Genomic DNA, 21,795 nt, shown 5'->3' with positions numbered 1-21,795 from the left:
CCAACATGAATAGATTAATGAAAACTGTTCTCATGGAATGGTTGAATAATTAGCTTATGGTCACTGCACTTGGTATGTAAAAGGATTAGATAAAACAACTCAGGCTTAAATAAAAGTAGAAGATCCAGAAACATTCAGCAGGTCCGGCAGCACCAGTGAATAGAGAAGCAGAGTTAAGGTTTCAGGTCAGAAGTTGGAAAGAGAGAAAACAAATTAATGTTAAGTTGCAGAAAAGGTGGGGGCGCTGATGAATAGGAATAAAAGGAATCTCTCTGATATGGTGAGGCCAGAGTTCCAGGGGGATAGGTTGTAGAGGGTTAATGGAGGCATTAACCCTCTATGACTCTACAACGATGGCGTTTATAGAGGAAAAGAAAGCAAGACTGAGGCGAAAGGTAAATAGAACAACCTGTAATGTAGCAGCAATTGTTAAAAAATATGCTAGGCTGTCAAAGTAATTTTGCAAGAAAATTTAGAGAAAAATAAACTACTACAAAATGCCTCCCCTACTCCAACAGTACAGATAAACTAAGCCAACATTCAACATGGCCAAATATGAGGTTTATCTTTTGTGCTGAAAAGGAAATGGACTGTTAACTCTTCATTGAATTAAATCGAAAATGTTATTGATTATACCTGCCTCTATGTCTCAAGTATTGCATTTGTAGATTAAATGATGTGATTTGTAATGCCATCAATTGCAAAATTTAATTCATGCCAAATTTTATAATTACTTATTTTGCCTTTATGAATAATACAATCGTGTTTTCTTTTTTTATATATAAAAAAGGGTGCTTATTCTTCCAGTTGAAAGTTAACAAAAATGTCTAATTGTTTGAACCTCAGACTAATTTTCACAACTGACACAACGAAGTAACAAATATGGATTCTTTTACCTTTTCAACCTCCAGTTCAGCTTCCTCCTCAGTTCCATTAGCAAACTGCTGTCTACCTTTTCATCAATTCCACCCATGTCTGACCTCTTGCCTTCAGGGACCAAAGCTCTGGTTTATACCTCTTTACTTCACTTAAGGTCTTTGTATAAATTCTCCACAAGTCCCAACTCATTCAAAATGCTGCATCCTATATCCTTAGTAACCTCTGTTCCTAAATACCAACATCATCCTCAACCATCATATGAAAGGTTGAAATGCAGCTCATTTTTCATCACTTGGCCTGCTGAACATCTTGAAGTCCCCCCCCCCCCTTCCCTTGGAATTTGATAGCTCCTCTAGTCACGTATGGCTTGTGTAAACCTTGAAACAATTTACCTCCCCATGTATCCATTACCAAAACATTTCATTGAATTTTAATTGCAGTCCTTCATGGCCAGTAGCCTTGGCAGCTTGGTTATTCTCTTTTGTTAGGATTACAGGCCAAGCTCAATATGTCTAGCACACATCTTAATAAATAATTAGGACCAATCTATGGATATTCAACAAGGTTGTTCTAATATGATTAGAGCAAGGGTTCACGAATCTTATTTAAAAAGTTACCCCAATAAATCAAGTTCAAATGCAATCAGAATAACATAGGCTATTGAGATCAAATCTAGGGCCTTTGAATATGGGGCTAACGTTATGGTGCCTGCCCTCTACCTGTAGTGGAAAATGGAGAATTTGCAACTTTTAATTGTTATATATTGACCTTTTCTTTGGTAAAACCAGTTCAATGTCATTTATCATTTTGACCAACATGGTAGTCCAAGACTAAATCTATGAAAAAAAAACAAATGACAAATTTGGTACATCCCTGGTTGAACTTAATATTCAATAGTAAAGATTGACAACTGTTGATAATTATAAATACTTTTGGAATTACATGCAGGTTCCCTTGAAAAAAATCTACATTTGCTACCAGTGTTATGTAGTATCCTGAAAAAGGGCATTATCCAGAATTCAACAAATCATGCAGCAAACATCCTGATCATAAAGTCCTCCAGACTGCATAGAGCTCAAAGATGCTAAGAGCTATTTATATCCAAAAAAACCTGTAAAAGATCAGCTCAGCTTTCCATACTGCATGATACTGTGCAATAACAAAGACAACTGGAACTGTTGCACATATCCCACTGAAGTGTACAATTAAAAGCATTACTCACACCTGCAATTTTAATTCAATTAAGTCCATATGCAATATTTTAACAAGACTACATACTGAAGCATATCTGTATACATCTTCAATTTAATCAAACACATATTGGCTAAATATTGAACCTTTTTAATCTGATGCATCACTGCAAGGCAATAATTTACAACATTGTATTTGCAAAAATCTTTCAAGTTACTTAAGACACCATCAACTTCATGAAGAAACATCTATGATCTTTCATTTTCCTTATTTACAAACACAATACAAAATAATCCTGATGAAAAATGTATATTTCCCTCTTTAGATTGCCTGGTTTTGCCCAAGTATTAAGAAAGTTCTCAATACACAGCTGAGCAGTTTCCCTAGAAATTAGAAACTGAATTGTGCATAAAATACAAAGAGCTGGCGCCTTTTGATAGACCCATTCTAAAATACGTTGATCTTTGAAGCATTAAGTCTAATGCAGCACAGGATCTGTGCTTCCTATCCAACTCAAGTCATGTTCTAGATCTAGGAAATCACTAACTGCAACCTTAAACTTTAATGCTCAATGTTAAACAGTGTAATTCACCTGTAACACAGTTTTTTGTTGAAACCAAGGCATTTTGCGATGTGGGGGGTGTTTAAAAGCAAAATAATAGAATGTCCCTGTAAGGATAAGAAGATGGCAAGATTAAGAAACCTTGGCTAACAAAGGAAACTGAAGGTTTGATCAGGAAAAAGGAGGCAACGTATGTCATGTATAGGAAATTGTTATCGAGACATTAGAGGTTTATATAGGAGAGATCTCAAGAAAGCAGTTAAAGAGTAAAAAAGGAGACATGAAATGGCTATGGCCTACAGAATTAAAGAGAATTCCAAAACCTGTTATAAATGTATTAGAAGCAAGAGGGTAGGTAGGGAAAGAGTAAGTCCCTCAGGAACCAAAAGGGAAGTCTTTGAGCGGAGCCAGGGTTCATGTGTGGTGTCCTGAATGAATACTTCGCATCATTATTCAGCAGGTAGAAGGATGGGGAGGATGGAGAGTTGGGGGATGTGTACATATAGTTTGGAACGTGTGGGTATCAGGAGAGAGGAAGTGTTAAAGATATTGATGCACATTAAGGTAGACAAATCTGCAGGACCTGATGAAATCTATCCCAGGGTGTAATAGGAAGCAAGGGAAGAGATTGCTGGGGCTCTGACAGAGATTTTTGCATCATCTTTAGCCATGGGCAAGGTATTGAAGACTGGAGGATGGCTAATGTTGTCACCATGTTCAAGGGCAGTAGGGATAAACCAGGAAACAATAGGCTAAGTGACCCTTGCATCAGAAGTAGGGAAACTACCAGAAAAAAATCTCAGGGATGGGATTTATGATCACTTGGAAAGGCAGGGACTGATTAGGGGGAGTTGGCATGGTATGGGAAATCCTGCCTCAAAAATCTGATCCAAGTTTTATTTTAAAAGAAGGTTATGAAGAAAATTAATGAATACAAAGCAGTAGATGTGGTATACAAGGCTTTTGACAAGGTCCCACAAGGTCCAAGGTCCTTTCTGCTGGTTCAGAAAGTTAGAGTATATGGGATCCAAGGTGTTTTGGCAAATTGGATCCAAAATTAGCTTTGGAATAGGAGGCAGAGGGTAGTGGTCGAGGGGTGTTTTTGTGATTGGAAGTCTGTAACCAGGAGTGTACCACAGGAATCACTGCTTGGACTTTTGTTGTTTGTCATATATGTATACAAATGACTTGGATGAGAACATCTGTGGTCTAATAAGTAAGTTTGCTGATGACATGACGATTGTGGAGTTGTACATAGCAAGGATGGTTGCCTAAGGATACAGAGGGACATAGATCAACTGGAAAGTTGGGTGGAGCGGTGGCAGATAATGCAGTTTGGGTCATCTAATACTGGCCAGACATATACAGTGAACAGTAGGGACCTTAGAAGCATTGATGTAAAGTGGGACCTTGGCGTGCAAGTTCATTGTTCCCTGAAAATGGTGACACAGGTGGATAGGGTAGTGAAAAAAGTACAAAGAAACTTGTTTGCCTTCATAGGCAGAAGTATCGAGTATAGAAGTTGGGATATCATGTTACAGCTGTACAAGACATTGGTTAGGTCATACTTGGAAATACTGTGTGCAATTCTGGTCACCACACTATAGATAGGATGTGGTAGCACTAGAAAGAGTGCAGAAGAGATTCACCAGCATGTTGCCTGGAAAGCAGGGCTTTAGTAACAAGGAGCGATTGGATAGGCTAGGATTGTCACTGGAGCAGAGGCTTATAACATAATAAAGAGCATAGATAAGGTAGATAGTCAGAGTCTTTTTTTGAGGGTAGGAAAGTCTAAAACAAGAGGACATAGATTTGAGGTGAATAGGGAAATATTTAAAGGAGATCTCAAGGGCAAATTTTTCCACACAGAGGATGGTGGATATGTAGAACAAACTTCCCACAGTGGTGGCAGAGGCAGGTACAATCACAGCATTTTAAAAGCATTTGTACAGGTACATGGATAGGAAAGGAATAGAGGGACATGGGCCAAATGCAGGAAAATGGGATTAGCATAGATAGACATCTTGGTTGGCATGGATGAGTCAGGGTTGAAGAGCCTGTTCCCATGCTGTACAACTCAATAGCTCAAACTCTGATGGTAAAATAACACAGCCATAATCTGACATTTACAAGAAAACAATCTTGAGAAAAAAAGCCAAATAATTAGCAGCCATTTTCCAGTTCAGTATGAAAACAGGAAACCTCAGTGGTACAATACAATAGACCAGAAAAAAAGGTGGGGCAGGGAATCTGTATACACCGGAATTAAGAAGATTCCATGCATCCCTCAACAGCTTATGATTTTGAGCACCATTTCAGACTTTAAGGGGAGATTTTAACCTTTGGTGCTGGTAGGCAACTTTCCATCTGAACTTCAGTTTCTACTCATCTAATTATACAAGTGCATTAAAATTGTCTTGCTTAACTTCTGCATTTAAACTGCACTTGGTACTCTTTTGTAGAACTATATTCAGTTCTCCTAAGTGTACAGTCAAATCAATGAAGGACCGTATTATAAACTACCCACACGGTTTGTATGAAGTTATGAATACAAAGTACACTATGAATAATTTTGAGAAGCCAAATAAGTGTTTTAAACTAACCAATGTGAAGACTTGTCTGTTTATTATACCAATATTACCTCAAGGATATTATGGAATTGAAAAACAACCCATAACAAAAAGAGGCCAATCAACCTATTTTAGCTCAAGTCATACAAAAAATATTTCCCTCCTCTTCCACCTGATGACTGTCGCAGATGTTTATCATGGGTCAAAATGCTTCTGACATCTGTCTTGAAGCTTCCTTTTTACCAATCTTAACTTCATATCTTATTCTTACATCAGGCACATATTGAATTGACATTCCAGATTTACCTTATCTGTGCCATTAGTGTCTTACATAATGTCTCAATCACTTCTTGCTGGCACTAACAAGGTCTAGTTTCTACTCAATTGGTCTCCTCAATATTTGGGATTGCCCTCATGTCTCCCTCCGCCCAGCCCCTGCCTCCATGCCCTAAAGATTTCCTTTCCTCAGTGCATTGCACAGTTAGAATCATAGAATTGTTACAGCACAGAACCCAGTGAGTCTGTATAGGTTCTTTAATAGAGAAATCCTGTCAGTCTCAATGCTTTGTTCCTTCCTGTAGCCCTGCAAAAATGTTTTCTTGTTCTCTTTTTGTAAAGCTGAACATTTTAGTCATTGCTCTCACAGCACGTTCCACTACCTCCACCCCCCCCCCCCCCCCCCACAACCAATGATTTATTATGTATACAGCCTGATCGTTCTGTTCCTGCACATCCTTTTGATTTGTGCCATTTGGTTGATAGTGTCTCCTCATTCTTTCTTTACACCTCTCTATATTAGAAGTTTTATCTGCCACGTGTCTGCCCATTCTGCCAGCCTTTGACCTCTTTACTATTCACTTCACTCTTGACCACAACCACGTTATCTGCATATTTTGAACTTTGCCTTGAGAAGAACTGAATTCTATCCGCAAATTAATTTGGCAATTAAATTTCCCAGGCAAAATTACAGACCAACAAGAGACTTAATCATGGACTGTGTAAGAGAAGAAAATGTCAGTGGATTCTAACACATCAAGTGATTACTTTTATTCTAAACTACAGATGAGCACACATAATTTTAGTGCTAGAGAGAATTATGGAAGATGAGTAAAGGACTTAGAGGTATTTAAAAATAAGGATAAGAATTTTAAAATTAAGTCATTGTTTAACAAATATAGATCAACAAGGATAAGGAATAATGGTTAAATGGGACCAGAATGAGTAATTCAAGGGCAGCAGTATTTTGGATGACCTCTAATTTACTGAGGGCAAGACAAAGAGGGGTGGCCAGCCAGAGTATGCTGTTAAATTTTCAGAAGCAAAGGCAATAGATAAATGTTTCAGCAGCTGATGAGCCAAGGCAGAAGATGATATTACAGAGGCCATTTACTGGTGGCATCTGTGTGATCCAAAGTTCCTATTAATACCAAGGTTGCAAACAGCATGGTTCAATTTTAGAGACTTATCAGGGACAGGGATTAGTGTGATATCTAGGGAACTGAAACAGTGCCCATGCTGACATCAGACTGCGTGTATTTTCAAATAGCATTACCAAGTAACAAGTTGATGAGAAACTGAGCCAAAGGGGACATCAGAAGTAATGGTTCAGGCCATGAGAAGAGGAGCTTCTGGTTTTGACCAGTCGATTTTCATTCTCTAAGAGTCTAGATTTTGGGCTTCAATATTTCTCACCTTTTATAGGATATGTCACTTCTAATTTTTTTTAAAAACATACCTTAAATTCTCTCCCTACCTAGTTGCATGCCACTACAGACCAAGATCCAATATTTCTCTATTTTTCCACCTTCCTTTCCCCATTTATTAGTGTGTTCCTCCAGATCAAACTGATTATTTGTTTTACCTCCTCTTGTTCTGTTTTAGGTCCTTCTCTCCCATCTCTTCCTCTTTACATTCAGAAATGTTTCTTTGCTTTTCTTGGTTTTTGGGTGCACAGGTACAAAATGCTCATTTTAACTCATCACTTCTCTACCAGGCTTGATTGTGTTCTCAATGACTTAAGAATTTAAATCTCTAACCTCAACTTGCGTTGTATTTTCTGCCCTGATCTCACAGACCTTTGTACTCCCTGTACCTTTCCCTCCATCTATGCCATCTCATGGCTTCTCTTCCCCTTAAATTTCAATCAGATTAAGCCATCTCTGACCATAATCCAGTACCTCCCTTCTGATTCCACTTTCTTCTGCATCCAACCCTGGAGTACAAAATAAACTCCAAGTCACTTACAATTGATCCTTCAAATCCATATCAAATTTTATTATCGTTCAACTCCTGAGCACATCAGACTTGCATTTGATTATTTGATGTTGAATGGAACTTGTTTAGGTAGCAAATTTCTAAGGGGATCTTCCAAATAGTCTCCAGGAAAGGTGAGAAAAAGGAGTATCTGAAAGTGTGCAGAATTTCATTTTTCTTTCCTACACCTCTGGAGGATGGTCATATTAAATAATTTAACCTCCATTTCATAATATAACACATTTAAACCATACTAAATCATATTCCGAATCCTAAAATTTTATCAGATTGGCTCTTTCCAGTAGGGAACAGATCTAACGATTGATTCATATACCTAACCACTAACACCATACTATTCTTAGAGTCTGATCTATATTATGAGGATACATCACATGCACTAAGCATAAAACAGCATTAATATAAAGCATGAAGATTCATTTCACTATCTCCTCATGACATAGGAGGCAATTCTGTCCATTGATTTTATGCTGGCTCACAGAGCAATCCATCAATACCACTGCCCCACTTATCTTTCTATGGCCTATTCTCTTTCGTACTGAATTTCCTACTAATACCCAAGCCAGGAATACTTTATGGTGGCCAGTTAACCTACCAATCAGCACATCCTCAGAATGTGGGAGAAACTGGAGCAGCCAGGAGAAACCCATACCGGCAAACTGGAGAACATGCAAAATCCACACAGACAACACCAGAGGTCAGAATCAAACCTGAGTTGCTGGAGCTGCACTGATTGCACAGTTACTATCTTAACTGCAATTAAGAATCTTACTGAACTACAAAGATGATTATAGTATATTATCCTCATTCACTGAGACCTACCTACACATACGTGACCAATAAAATTTCACATTCAAAAGACTTATTTAATTAAACAAATGTGTCCTCCAGATACTGTACAGATAGCAAATCTTAGCCACTGTGGGAATCAGTAACCCCATAGGTCCAACATGCAAAGAAAGCAAATCAAGCAATACACTTTTGAATCCTTTGTTTCCTGTCCCACTTCCCTGTTTAATCAAAATCTTCCTGTGTTTAACACCAACTCCCCATCCTCATGGTGCTTTCTTTAAACAAACACTTGTTTTGAAATAACAAGGCACTGACTTGGTTCACAAGGATTACACTCTCCATTAGAAGCTGCCCACAATACATGCTTTAATATTCAAGGGAGGAAAGCATGATAGAAAGCCAGAACCTACAGGAGAACTGAATTTAATTGGTTTTAAGACTTGAAATAAACTATACTGTCCTTTTTTTTCCCCCCAGGAAAAAAAGTTATTATGTGCTTCTACAGTTAAGAGTATTTGGAATGGGTAAGCATCCTGATGTAACCTAGATAAGCCTCCATTTGTAAAGCCGATGTTGTTTCTTCACCAAATAAATTATTTCATTAGATGGGCTGGTTTTTGGCCAAAATCGACTAACCCAGCATAAAAGAATGATGAATTACAAGTTGCATTCAGCAGAAATCATCTTTTCAGAATTTAACAGACTGCCATAAAAACATGCTGGAAGACAGCCCTGGCTACAAAATGGCTGTCTCCACAGATCAAATTAATGAACAGAGAGTTTACAGCAATTATACCTGTCCAGGTGCAGTACAAGCAAGCATATTTTAAAAGATTTTAGTAAATTACATAACTTAAATATTTAAGAAATTGACTAATATACATCCATGCACCATAAGAAACTTAGGAACCTGCACTGCTTAAAATTATTTGCTATTACTTAATATCAAGTTATTCACAAGGTGGATATAACATATCAAAACTACTTAATTTGCACTTTCAGCTGCTTATTTCCCCCACCCCCCATTAATCTCTGAATACATTTTACCAAATTGAAGTGGCTATGGTATAATGTATACAAAAGAACTCCAAACCATGTATATTGTGCTGAGACATTTTATATTTTGTGAATGAATCATTTATGTGACTTCTAACAAAATTTAACACAGCAAAAGCCTATTTGCCCCTCAATGCTTCACTACCATTCAATCAAGGAGATCATGACTGATCCGAGATCTAACTCCACCTTTGCCATATATATCAGTATCTTTAGATTATAGAAATATATTATAAAATGTATAATTAGCAGTTAACTAATCATGGCAAAACTTGTTTTCTTTAAAAACTTTGATAAATAACGTTAATTTTTGTATGCCATTATTTAATTGAATGTTTAATATTTTGTAAAATTAGGGGTTTAGGGTCACGCAATTTATCAATCACAGCATACATTAAAAGGTTTATATAATCAATAGCCAATATAGAAATATATACATATAAATCAACACCTACTTAAAATCATTGTTCATTCTCAGTAAAACTACATATGAAAAAAATTTAAATAAAGAAACATTCAGGTCTTTTATTACAGTTACCAGAGTGTATGATTTTCTAGATCCACTAAACTAATCCAATTTCAAAAGATCTTTAAAACCCCTACTGAAGTCCAAACTGTTGGCCAAGTTAGCCTTCAAAGTAGAACATGCAATATTTGCCTTAAACTTTTCTGATGAAACTCAATGATTGTTCTACCAACACTCATTTCAGTGGCACTGCGAGTCATCATTTTCTTGAGGCAGTTTCTCAGGATAGAGGAGGATATTGAAGAGTGGAAGCTGCCTGTGCATTTTTTTTTGGATGTGGTGTGGCCTTTGTACTTTTGCTGTCACATTTGACTTGGCAGAGCAAGGTCTTAGTCCAATTGTGGGGTCCAAGACAATTGGAAACCAGGCTCTGATACAGACTTAGCACACATATGTAGACAAGCATAATCTTGTCTACACTCACTTCCATGGTTTTGTTCCTTCAATTCCCCTACCCTGATACCCTCCATGTTTCAAGACCCACCCCTCTAATTCTCGTTACCTTTGTCCTCCATCTCCTACCCCTCGACTCAGAATAAGGGGTCACGCGTTTCAGAAGATGAGGAGAACTTTTTTCTCAATGTGTCATGAACCTTTAGAATTCTCTACAGAAGGGAACTGTGGAGGTGGAATCATTAAATATATTCAAGACAAAGACTAACAGGCATGTAAATAAGGGAGTCAAGGGGTACAAGGAGAAACCAGGAAAGTGGTGTTGAGGTCAAGAATGGATCTGCCACGACTTAATGGTAGAGCAGGCATGAGGAAATCACCTGCTCCTGTTGCTGGTTTTCAGCCCCCTCCTCCCTTGACTTGCCCCCTTCCCTCCTTTTGATTCCTCCACATGCCCACCTCTTCCCCACCCCACCACCAAACCCAATGCCAATTTCCCCCAACTCTCCTACTGCCAGCTACTGCTCTCCCACAGAATAAATCCACCCTCATTGGCCAGGAAATCACAAGCATTTGTTATCCTCGTAACATTGGTTTATGCCCCCATTACAGACATTCCCTCCGTTCTCTCCACTTCACCCTCTCTACTTAAAACATGCTTGACTTTTCATTTTTTCAGTTCTGACGAAGGGTTCACATCTTTTGCCCTCTGATGCTGCCCAACCTGCTGAGCACTTCCAACATTCTCTATATTTGTTTAAAACCTTCTTCACACAGTAGTTCCTCAGGACTGACAATGATTTACTTCCACTCCAGTTACGTGATGCTGAGGTGACCAATGAGGGCAACATGGGAACTTCAGACCCTTTCACAGATGGGGCAGGTGGTGCTTGACTGGACAAATGGGTAGGCATTTTATGATGTAGTGCGCCGCTTCTGCCTTTATTGCTTCTCCTAATGCATGGCCTCAAGGCCAATTCACAATAAACTCTGTTTTACCAATCAATTAAAATGAGAATCAAACCATGTGTCATATCTGACAATGATTGTAATAATGGTTCAATGTTAAAGCACTTGATATTATATTGTCAGCACACTACCCTTGGTAACACGTTGGAATTTTATTCTGTCGGCATTGTTATTACTTCACCTCTAAACTGAATGTTCTTTACCAAATGTTAATGCCTGTTCAAGGATGCCTTTCAAAATCCAGATAGGTGTAGAATTACATACAAACTGGTGTAGGACATTTAGTCCCTCAAAACCTGTTCTGCCAAGTAGTAAAATTATAGAGATTACTGTTTAAACAGATTTTTATATCAAATTTCAATGATGCATTAGCATACCTGGGCACTTAAAATCTTTTGGCATCAGTCACTATATTTTGATGTTATTTCACAGCCTTCATGTTACAATTAAAAGAGCACATCACCTGTATATACTGTGTTAAACTTGGCAGACAAGTTGTACATCAGCTGAATTCTGTGGACACTCCCCAAATTCCAAAAAGGCTATAAAACTATTTGTGTTTCAAGTTTAAGCAGATCTTTTACATCAGCTCTCCTTTTATAAAATAGAAAGGAGCTATGTCATTTTTACTTATTACTACAGCATTGAAAGATAACTAAATGAAGTTGTCACATATATTGCCAGACAATACTTTTGGGCAAGTCTCCTTCTGCTTCTCTTGTTTTTTTTCCATGAACTTGCTTAAGCAACAGAAAAGATGTCTTTTCTTTATGTAAAAAGCAATGCTGCACTAGTTAGAATACTTTATCTCAATGTAAGACATGGCTGATTAATTCATTGCAACTCTGGTATGAAACATTCTATCTTATTCAAAAGGTCTAAAGGACCTCTGCAGAGCTGATTTTCACTGTAGGAAGTTATTTCCTTCAACCAAATAGATTTATTGCAAGAAGCACAGTTAACCTTAAGATTTCACATTTCCATCTGGAAAAAGCCAAAGGAAAATGCACATGCTTGCATATTGAAGTGTGGACAAACAAAGCTCCAAGATCTAGTGGCAGCAGATCTGATCACCTCCCTCCCTCCTCACCCCACCATTGAGCCCAGTGATGGGTCACTGACAGAGGGGCCAGAGGATCTTTGCACCCAGCTCCTTAGCTTATTGTCAGGAATTGCTGACAAACAAGTGACCTCATTCATTTGAGCAGGGTTGGCAATCTCTGAATAAAGGTAACCGCTTTGGTTATTTTTAAACTTACTAAATTTTAATGTTTTTATTTGTTAGTACTTTAATGTATCTTTAATTAATTCAAAATTTAAATAACTAAAAAAAAGTCTGTTTGAACAGTTCTTAAATGACAATCAGAAACATTTTAAAAGCTGTTCAGATGTCTGATAATGGCAAGCTGCTTGCTGTGCTTCAGGTGCAAGGTGCTTTCCTTGATTTACCACTAAAAATTGGCACATTCCTAGGTTTTGGACTATGTCCTGGGATATGCACTGAGGCTGATATAAAGGTCCAAAGAAGAAAGGCCACATTTTATGGCCCTCTTGCAATTGCATACACAAGAGATTGGAACCAGCTTATTGTGTATTGGTATTGGTTTATTATTGTCACTTGTACCAAGGTACAGTGTAAAGCTTGTCTTACAAACCTATCGTACAGGTCAATTCATTACACAGTGCAATTACATTGAGTTAGTACAAAGTGCATTGATGTAGTACAGGTAAAAACAGTAACAGTACAGAGAAAGTGCAGTGCAATAAGGTGCAAGGTCACAACAAGGTAGATCGTGAGGTCAGAGTCCATCTCATTGTATAAGGGAACCGTTCAATAGTCTTATCACAGTGGGGTAGAAGCCGTCCTTAAGTCTGGTGGTACGTGCCCTCAGGCACCTGTATCTTCTACCCGATGGAAGAGGAGAGAAGACAGAATGTCCCGGGTGGGTGGGGTCTTTGATTATGCTGGCTGCTACACCAAGACAACGAGAGGTAAAGACAAGAGTCCAAGGAGGGAAGGCTGGTGTCCATGATGCACTGGGCTGTGTCCACAGCTCCCTGCAGCTTCTTGCAGTCCTGGGCAGAGCAGTTGCCGTACCAAGCTGTGATACATCCAGATAGGATGCTTTCAATGGTGCATCGGTAAAAGTTGGTGAGAGTCAAAGGGGTCAAACCAAATTTCTTTAGCCTCCTGAGGAAGTAGAGGCACTGGTGAGCTTTCTCGCCTGTGGCATCTACGTGATTTGACCAGGACAGGTTGTTGGTGATGTTCACACCCAGGAACTTGAAGCTGTCAACCTTCTCGACCTCAGCACCATTGATGTAGACAGGTGCATGTACACTGCCCCCTTTCCTGAAGTCAATGACCAGCTCTTTTGTTTTGTTGACATTGAGGGAAAGGTTGTTGTCATAACTCTGGTCAGTAGTCATTGAGGCATGTTACCTTGCTTTTCTTTGGTACCAGGATGATAGTGGTCTTCTTAAAACAGGAGGGAACCTGAGATTGAAGCAGGGAGAGGTTGAATATGTCAGCAAATACTTCTGCCAGCTGGTCAGCACAAGGTCTGAGCACACAGCCCGGGACACCGTCTGGGCCAGGTGCTTTCCTTGTGTTCACTCTCCAGAAGACTGATCTTACGTCCTCCACTGTGATCACAGGTTCAGCTGCATTGGTGGCTGTCAGGGTGGATGGTGACAATCCACTTCCCTTTTGTTCAAAGCGCACATAGAATGCGTTAAGTTCATCAGGAAGGGATGCGCTGTTGTTAGCTATGCAGCCCGACTTCATCTCGTCGCCTGTTATGGCATGTAAGCCCTGCCATAACTGGCAGCTGAATTATAAAGGATGACACTTTAAAACAAAACACTGCTTCTCCTTCCAGGCCTTCTTTGTAAACAGACAATCCAGGAGATGGCCAACTGTCTGCACAGACCAACTTCGAAGAGGGTGTGGCAACACCAAGATTCCAAATGCCCATGAAGGATCTGATGGAAAGCTTTTCTCAGCTTTTTCATATACAAAGGTTCACCCCAATGGCTCTCTGTGGAAAACAAGTCTGGATGAGTCAGGATCACAAGTGGCAATTCTGGACAATGGACCAGAACTAGCACAATCTGGGGAAAAACCAGAAGGCAGCTTTCATCGAGTAGATTGTTTTCCAGCAGAACCTGAAATCTAACTGGATGTGGAGAACAGTCATTAGTGGAGTCCTGTGTTACCGAATCTGTCCCTCTCACCACTAGCAAAGCTAAGCCTTGTTTGAAAGCTCAGCTGGTGAGGAATTTTACAAATTGACTTTGACAGTGTGATCAATTTGAAAAGGACAAATACATATCGGCAAATGGTTACATAAGGAAACATCAGTTTACATTGAGGTAGTGAGAAGAGGCAGGGAGTTAAATCTTTCCAGGTTTTTAGCAGATTTGGCACTGAACAACTGCAAATCACTGCCAAGTATCAACTGATAAAACAATATCCAACTCAATATTCCCCAACTCCATTGATCTTAAGAGTTACGGCTACACTGCATGACACTTGTCAACTCGTAGCAGCTCTGTAAAGCTTCCCGAGTATGGCAATCTGGCCCACCACTGAGTTCTGTTACACCGTAGTCACAAGAATAAGAGAGATCACCACGTGATTGGACTTTGCCCGTGCTGACGAGGCAAGAATTTAAGACGCCACTACCCCACCCTACCCAGAGGAAAAACAACCTAAGCTTTTCAGTTTCAAAATAAAAACCTGGCATAGGTATAAATTGATTGGGAGCACTTTTAAGATTAAATGTTATTGATATTTGTTTCAAGTTTAAGATCAAATCTGATTGTAGTAACATAAATAGGGTGGTGAGCAAAGTCAATTCAAGTAAAGCCTTGTGTAAATAGGGCTATGAGTAAAGTCAATGTACAAGTGCCCTTGTGCGAATAGGGAGCAGAGTAATTTCAAATATGAACACATCCATGTAAAAATAGACTTCAAATTTGTACATTGCAGTCAATGGCTATTTAAGATCTCATGTACAGGTGACTTATAAATGTGAAAAGTAGCTGCAAAGATATGTAGTGCCAAACACAGCCTACTTAATTAGATTCTAATTAACATGTATGTGTGCATATCTACTGAGAGACCCAACCTAACCATGTTTGTTTAGGCAGGCGAGAGCAACTGATGCAAGAATATAAAGAGAAGCCAGGTTAAACACCCAATATGCCTCCTATTTCCCAGGAGATAATGGATATTGTTTCAGCTTGGTGCCTCTTATTAGTGGGGGATAAATTGTGCCTGGGAGTTCAAACTTTTCCTTACATTTGGAATCTGTTGGAAAATTAAGAAAGTACCTCACACAATTTGGAAATGAAGTGTCTGTTATTTAGACAAATTCATCAACCAAATGCCATGCAACAAAAGTTCCATGTAAATAAACAAGATGAGTAATAGCTCATTTGTTTTTGCTGGTGTTGGCTGAGGATGGAGTGTTGCCAGGACCCTGAGGCAACTGTTTTTTTTGAAAACATGGTGCCATGGGAATGATCACTTAAGCATGGGAAGTGTTCGGGTAACATGCTAGTGGTCCCTCCATAACTGGTAAGCCAGCTCTGAAGGGAACAAATGCATCTTTCAGTGAAATGGACTTTGATGCAACTAAGAAAATCACGTATTTGGGGTAGAATCATACTTAATCTATTTCGTGCCTCTTGCAATTGTTGGACTAAGCTATTTACTGCTCCTTCATTTCTGCCTGGATGTCCCCATATCTATCTTTCCTCAGACAACTCTCTCAGCAATGTTACAGGTTGGCACATGAATAAAAGGCTAGGCTATCACATGGTGTCAGTGATAGCCTAGCCTTTTATTCATGTGCCAACCTGTAACATTGACACATGTGCGTGTACAATATCCAAGTTCAAAATTTCCACCTTATTCGTTTGTTGATTTTCTTTTTAGGGATAGCAATAGCTTGTTAATTGGTTATGGCTGGCTGAAATGCTGAAGCAAAGTAGGTCAGAACATCAGGAAGCCTTACTTCAACAATAAGGAAATTAGGTAATTATGATAAGCAACAAATCTGTGCATTGATGCAAGAAAGTGCATCAAGACACAGGTCATGACACTTGGTCTGATCTGTGCCTTGATGCACTTTCTTGCATTTATCCTTGTCACCATTGCACTCGTCACAGCCCCCGCCCCACCAGGTCCAACACCCCATTCCTTCACAAGGTGTCATTAAGCCAGGGCCCACCTGGCATTCAGCTGCCAATGTGTGTCAAAAATCTGATAAAGTCTGAATTGCTGTAAGAGGAGGCCACCTGCCAATGCCAGGAGATTCTAGTTCCCAGCAGTACATGAAAAGTGTCCATTTCACCAGCAAATGGGCAGTTGGATGTTTGCCAGTGGTAATCAGACAGGGACACCATTAATCCATCAACCTTCCAACTTGAAACAAAAGGTAAATACAAACAGTTATGATAGTAACTGACAGCAGCAGATCTGATGATCCAGCTGAATATGTTATATCATAAACAGTACCACACAGCACAAAAGCAGTTTAAAATGTATCGTGATCTGGTCAGGTTCCATTTTGAATCCCTTTTAGGGGAAAAAATGGAATCAGAGGTTCAATCCCTGGAGTTGATTCAGAAGAGAACTATGAGCCTAACCTTTGATGCTAGAATTTTAGTTGGTCTTGCAGTGGCAGCCAAAAACATACTAAACTCATCTGAGCTCCAAATGACAATTTTGTGTAGTAATTTATAATTTATAGCCCAAATATAGTCACAACACACTTTGATCAAGAGATTTTTCCAGCTACCGTGCATTTGGTGGTTTAGGGTGGGACTTTGGTATTGAAACATTTATTTGACAGGACCGCCAGAAGTATTTAAACATAGGATTACTAACTCTCCAAAATTAGAGCCATACAGTTAAATTCCATCTTCCATTCCTTTGCCCACTGTCCCAGCTGATCTAGATACTATTATAATCTTACATAATCTTCTTCACTGTCCACTATACCACTAATTTTGGTGTCATCTGCAAACTTGCTCATCATGCCACCTACATGCTCAATCAAATCGTTAATATACATGACAAACAACAGGGGGCCCAGCACAGATCTCTATGGCACACCACTGATCACAGGCCTCCAATCTGAAAAAACAATCCTCCACTACAACCCTCTGACTCCTACCACCAAGGCCTTGCTAAAATCCATGTAGATAACATCTACCACCCTGTCCTAATCAATCCTCTTGGTCACCTCTTCAAAAGAAAACTCAATCAAATTCATAAGACATGATTTCTCGTCCACAAAGCCATACTGACTATCCCTAATTAGTCCCTGCCTTTCCAAATGCAGATAGATCCTGTCTCTCAGAATCCTCACCAGTAACTTTCCCACCACTGATGTTAGGTTCACTGGCCTATAATTCCCTGGCTTGTCCTTGCAGCCCTTCTTAAATCAAGGCACAACATTAGCCACCCTCTTGTCTTCCAATAGCTCACCTGTGGCTAACAAACATACAAGTATCTTTGCCAGGGCCCCTGCAATTTCTTCCCTTGTTTCCCACAACATTCTAGGATACACTTGGGTCAGGCCCCAGAAGTTTATCCACCTTTACGTGCAACAAGACCACCAACACCAACTCTTTCGTAATGTCAATACATTTCACGACATCACTGTTCTCTTCCCTGAACTCACTAGTGTCCATGACCTTCTCTACAGTAAATACAGACGAGAAGTACTCATTTAAGACCTCATCCATTTCCTGTGGCTCACAAGATGACCGCACTGATCCTTAAGGATCAGTTACTATTTACTCCCTAGTTACTATTTTGCTCTTAATATACTTACAGAATCTTTAGGATTCTCCTTTACCTTATCTGCAAAGGATAGCTCATGTTCCATTTTTGCCCTGATTTCTTCTAAGTGTACTCCTACATCCTTTATATTCATTGGATTTGCTTGATCCCAACTGCCTATATCTGACATATGCCTCCTTTTTCCTGACCAGAGCCTTATAGAGAGCAGTCACACAACCTGGTGGAAGTAATGCAATTTATCAACTCAGATGCCAATAATAAAAAAAATCTGGAAAAGACAGCAAAGTGAATGTCTATCCTGCATGCTTTAATTGCAATAGGGTACCAGGATACTGATCACTAAAATTCCAAATCTTAAAGGGTTTGACATGATCTGCTTCTGCTAAAACTCTGCTGCATCATGCAAATGGAGTATAGAAAAGCCAGAAAGAAATTACTAAAGTAGAAAAGTTTCAGAAGCATATTTAAAAAGATCCAGGCCAGATCTGGAGGAGCACCCTTTAACTATGAGCGCTTGACTGCAATGTTATGCTCGAAATTAAGAGCAGAGGGAGTGAAATAACAGGAGGTTGTGAATTTCACAAGGGCTAGAGGCATGGCTTTTACTTAAATATATTAAGCAGTATGTCATTAAAGATTTCCTTATTAAAAGTAGTTTGTACTCAAGTATATTCCATCCTCTTGACATATAGGTATCTTCAAGACAAGCTAAGGTTTCACTGCAATCACATTCAATCACCTGGTGTATCACAAGCACTACCTCACATACATGCATCCAAGGTTTGATGGAGCTGCCTCCTTCACTATTGCACAATTCTGCTATTTATAAGCACTTCCACTTTAGCTTCGTGTCTTCATTGGGTCAGACCGTCCAGAAGTTGGCAACTGCTCATATTTATCTGTTTGAAAATGGAAGGTGAATGCTTGGTGGAGACGTGTGCCAATCCCAATCCTCTGATCTTATGATTACCCCGCCAGTATTCAATATAGTATTCCTTTTGTTGCTAAGCTCCCATGGAAAACAAACTCCCCACCCTTTGCACTACCAGTGATCTAGGCAGCACCAAGGCTTTTTTTTAAAAGCTCACTTCCTCCCAATTATCTGGAGCAAACTCTCACTCGACTGGCATGTTTTCATTGAACAGGGAACCATTAAGTAAACCTGGAATTGAAAAAGTCAGTATTAGTAACACTGAACATAAAATGCAGCTTGTCATAAGAATCCATCTGGTTCATTGATATCCTTCAAAGGAGGAAAGCTGCCTTGACTAACATTCATGTGACTGCAAATGCACAATAATGCAGCTGATTTTTCACCACCATTCAAACAGACCACCAACCCATTTAGCTGGGAATGCACAAGTCAGCCAGGGTCTGTGGAAAGAGAAACAGAGTTAACGCTACAGGCCAAAAACCCTTTTGTTCTAATGATGAGCCTTAGACCTGAAATATTAAATGTTTCTCTTTCATTAGGAACAGAAAATGCAAATATATTCAGTTTTTTAAATTTTCTGATTCTCTTTCCAGAGAAGCTGCCTGACTTGAGTTTCCAGCATTTCTGATTCCCAGCAACTGCCATCTTTCGATTTTCAATGAAAAACTTATTTTACAGAATGTTATAAGGAAAGGTTGACACAGAGTACATTTTAAGTTATTAATTATCAAGCAAATACATGAGACATATCATAGCACCCTCAAGACATGTCCAAATGCATGTCCTTTACAGTCAATAATTTCCACATTTCCTTTCCACACTAATAAAATATTCAATGATCAGCTATGAGGAATTATCTTTTTATCAAAAGAAAATTTCAATGATATAGCATGGTAAAGTGTCTTAAGACACCTTCAGGTGTATTAACAAAATTTCACAGAGCAACTTAAGGCATTAGGGCAGATGACCAAACAGTATGTCAAAGAGTTTGCTTTAAAGAACAACTTGAAAGAGTGGCTAAGAGATTGAAATGTCATTGCTATCAGTTGAACAATTCGAGCTGGGGTGCTCAAAAGATCAGAATCAGTGGACAATCAAGATTACAGAGGCTTGGAGGACTGAACAAGGTTAGGAGAAAGGATAGGGTGAGCCGCTTGGAGATATAAAAATAAGGTTTTAGAATTTTTTTTAAACTTAATTCCTGAGTAGGTCAGTAAGCACAGGGCTGACTGGTGAACGGAGTACAGCAGGAGAATTTAGGATAAGCTCCAAAGCAAGACAAAATTGAAATAGGGACACATTTCAATATATACACAAATCTTCTGCTTCTGGTACTTAGGAATACTTAGTTACCTTGTCTTCAGTGGGTCAACTAGAAAAACTTCACATCCCACAGCACAACTTCCTTTGCCACCTGTGGTACACAAAATACATTTGCATGAGAATTCATTTAACATAAAACAATTTTTGTGAATTGTAATACTAGATCATAAATTTACTAATATCCTCTGGGATTGCAAATGTTTAAGCCCTTACTCAGTCTGGAAACAATGATACATGATTAATGCACTCTGAAATGATCCAAGTAGTGGCACATTTGTACAAATAATCATCAAGTAGAAGGGTGGCAAATGCTCACCTGTTAAAGGCAACAAAAGATGTAATACAAATGTGGCCTTCCCAGCCATGGCCAACTTTTAAAAATAATCTAATTTTCAACTTGCAGGCACGGTAGTGTAGGGCAGGCACGGTAGTATAGTGGCTAGCGTAATGCTTTACAGTACCAGCGACCTGGGTTCAACTCCAGCCACCGTCTGCAAGGAGTTTGTACGTTCTCCTTGTGTCTGCGTGGGTTTCCTCCGGATGCTCGGGTTTCCTCCCACATTCCAAAGATGTGCAGGTTAGGAAGTTGTGGGCATGCTATGTTGGCGCTGGAAATGTGGCGACACTTGCGGACTGCCCCCAGAACACTCCACGCAAAGATGCACGTCACTGTATGTTTCGATGTACATGTGACTAATAAAGATATCTTATCTTAATTCCAGCCTTTGTTTGATTTTAGAATTATAATCTTAAATTTTGTAAACTTGAGTAGCTCTAATGTTTTTTATTCATTCAAGGGACATGGGCTTCCCAAGCTGAGCTAGCATTTAATTGCCCATCCATAATTGCCCTTGAGAATCTGGAGCTGCCTTCTTGAAATGCTGCAGCCTTGAGGTGTGGGTATACCCACAATACTGTTAGAGAGGGAGTTTCAGGATTTTGACCCAGCGACAATGAAGGATGGTGTGTGGCTTGGAGGGCAACTTCCAGGTTATGGTTTTCCCATGCTTTTGCTGCCCTTGTCCTTCTAGCTGGTAGAGGTCAAGGGTTTGGAAGGTGTTGTCTAAGGAGTCTCGTTGAATTACTGCAGTACAAACTGGTGGTACTGTGCACTGGTGGTGAAGTGAGTGAATGGTTGTGGATGGGGTGCCTAAGAAGTGGGCTGCTATGTCATATCCTGTCTGGCATCAAGCTTCTTGAGTGTTGTTAAAGCTGCACTCATCCAGGCAAGTGGAGAGTATTCCAAGACACTCCTGACTTGAGCATTGTAGATGGTGAACAGTCTTTGGAGAGTTAGGAGGCGAGTTACTCACCATAGGATTCCTAGCCTCTGACCTGCTCTTGTAGCCACAACGTGTATATAGCTATTTCAGTTCAGTTTTAGATACATTATCATTTAATGCCCAAGCTTAGCTGTCCTTGAATGATCGTTCACTACTCCGTTTCACAAAGCAGTTATGAGTCAACCATATAGCTTCAGGTCTGGACTTGCATACAGGCCACACCAGG

The 21,795-nt window shown here is 39.4% G+C and overlaps 1 protein-coding gene across 2 annotated transcripts in view; it reads right to left on the bottom strand.

Moving 5' to 3' along the window:
- The window catches only part of LOC127578357 (protein kinase C and casein kinase substrate in neurons protein 2-like), a 114,197-nt gene that overhangs the window by 62,305 nt on the left and 30,097 nt on the right, over positions 1-21,795 (bottom strand). For both annotated transcript variants that reach the window (XM_052030296.1, XM_052030297.1), the window contains exon 2: positions 20,317-20,377. The gene's annotated coding sequence lies outside the window, so the exon portion shown is untranslated. The remainder of the gene's footprint in view (positions 1-20,316; positions 20,378-21,795) is intronic.

Source organism: Pristis pectinata, chromosome 15 (assembly GCF_009764475.1).
Source record: "Pristis pectinata isolate sPriPec2 chromosome 15, sPriPec2.1.pri, whole genome shotgun sequence".
Classification (NCBI taxonomy): domain Eukaryota; kingdom Metazoa; phylum Chordata; class Chondrichthyes; order Rhinopristiformes; family Pristidae; genus Pristis; species Pristis pectinata.
Note: the sequence above shows the minus strand (reverse complement) of the source record. Positions and strands in the feature narration are given on the sequence as shown.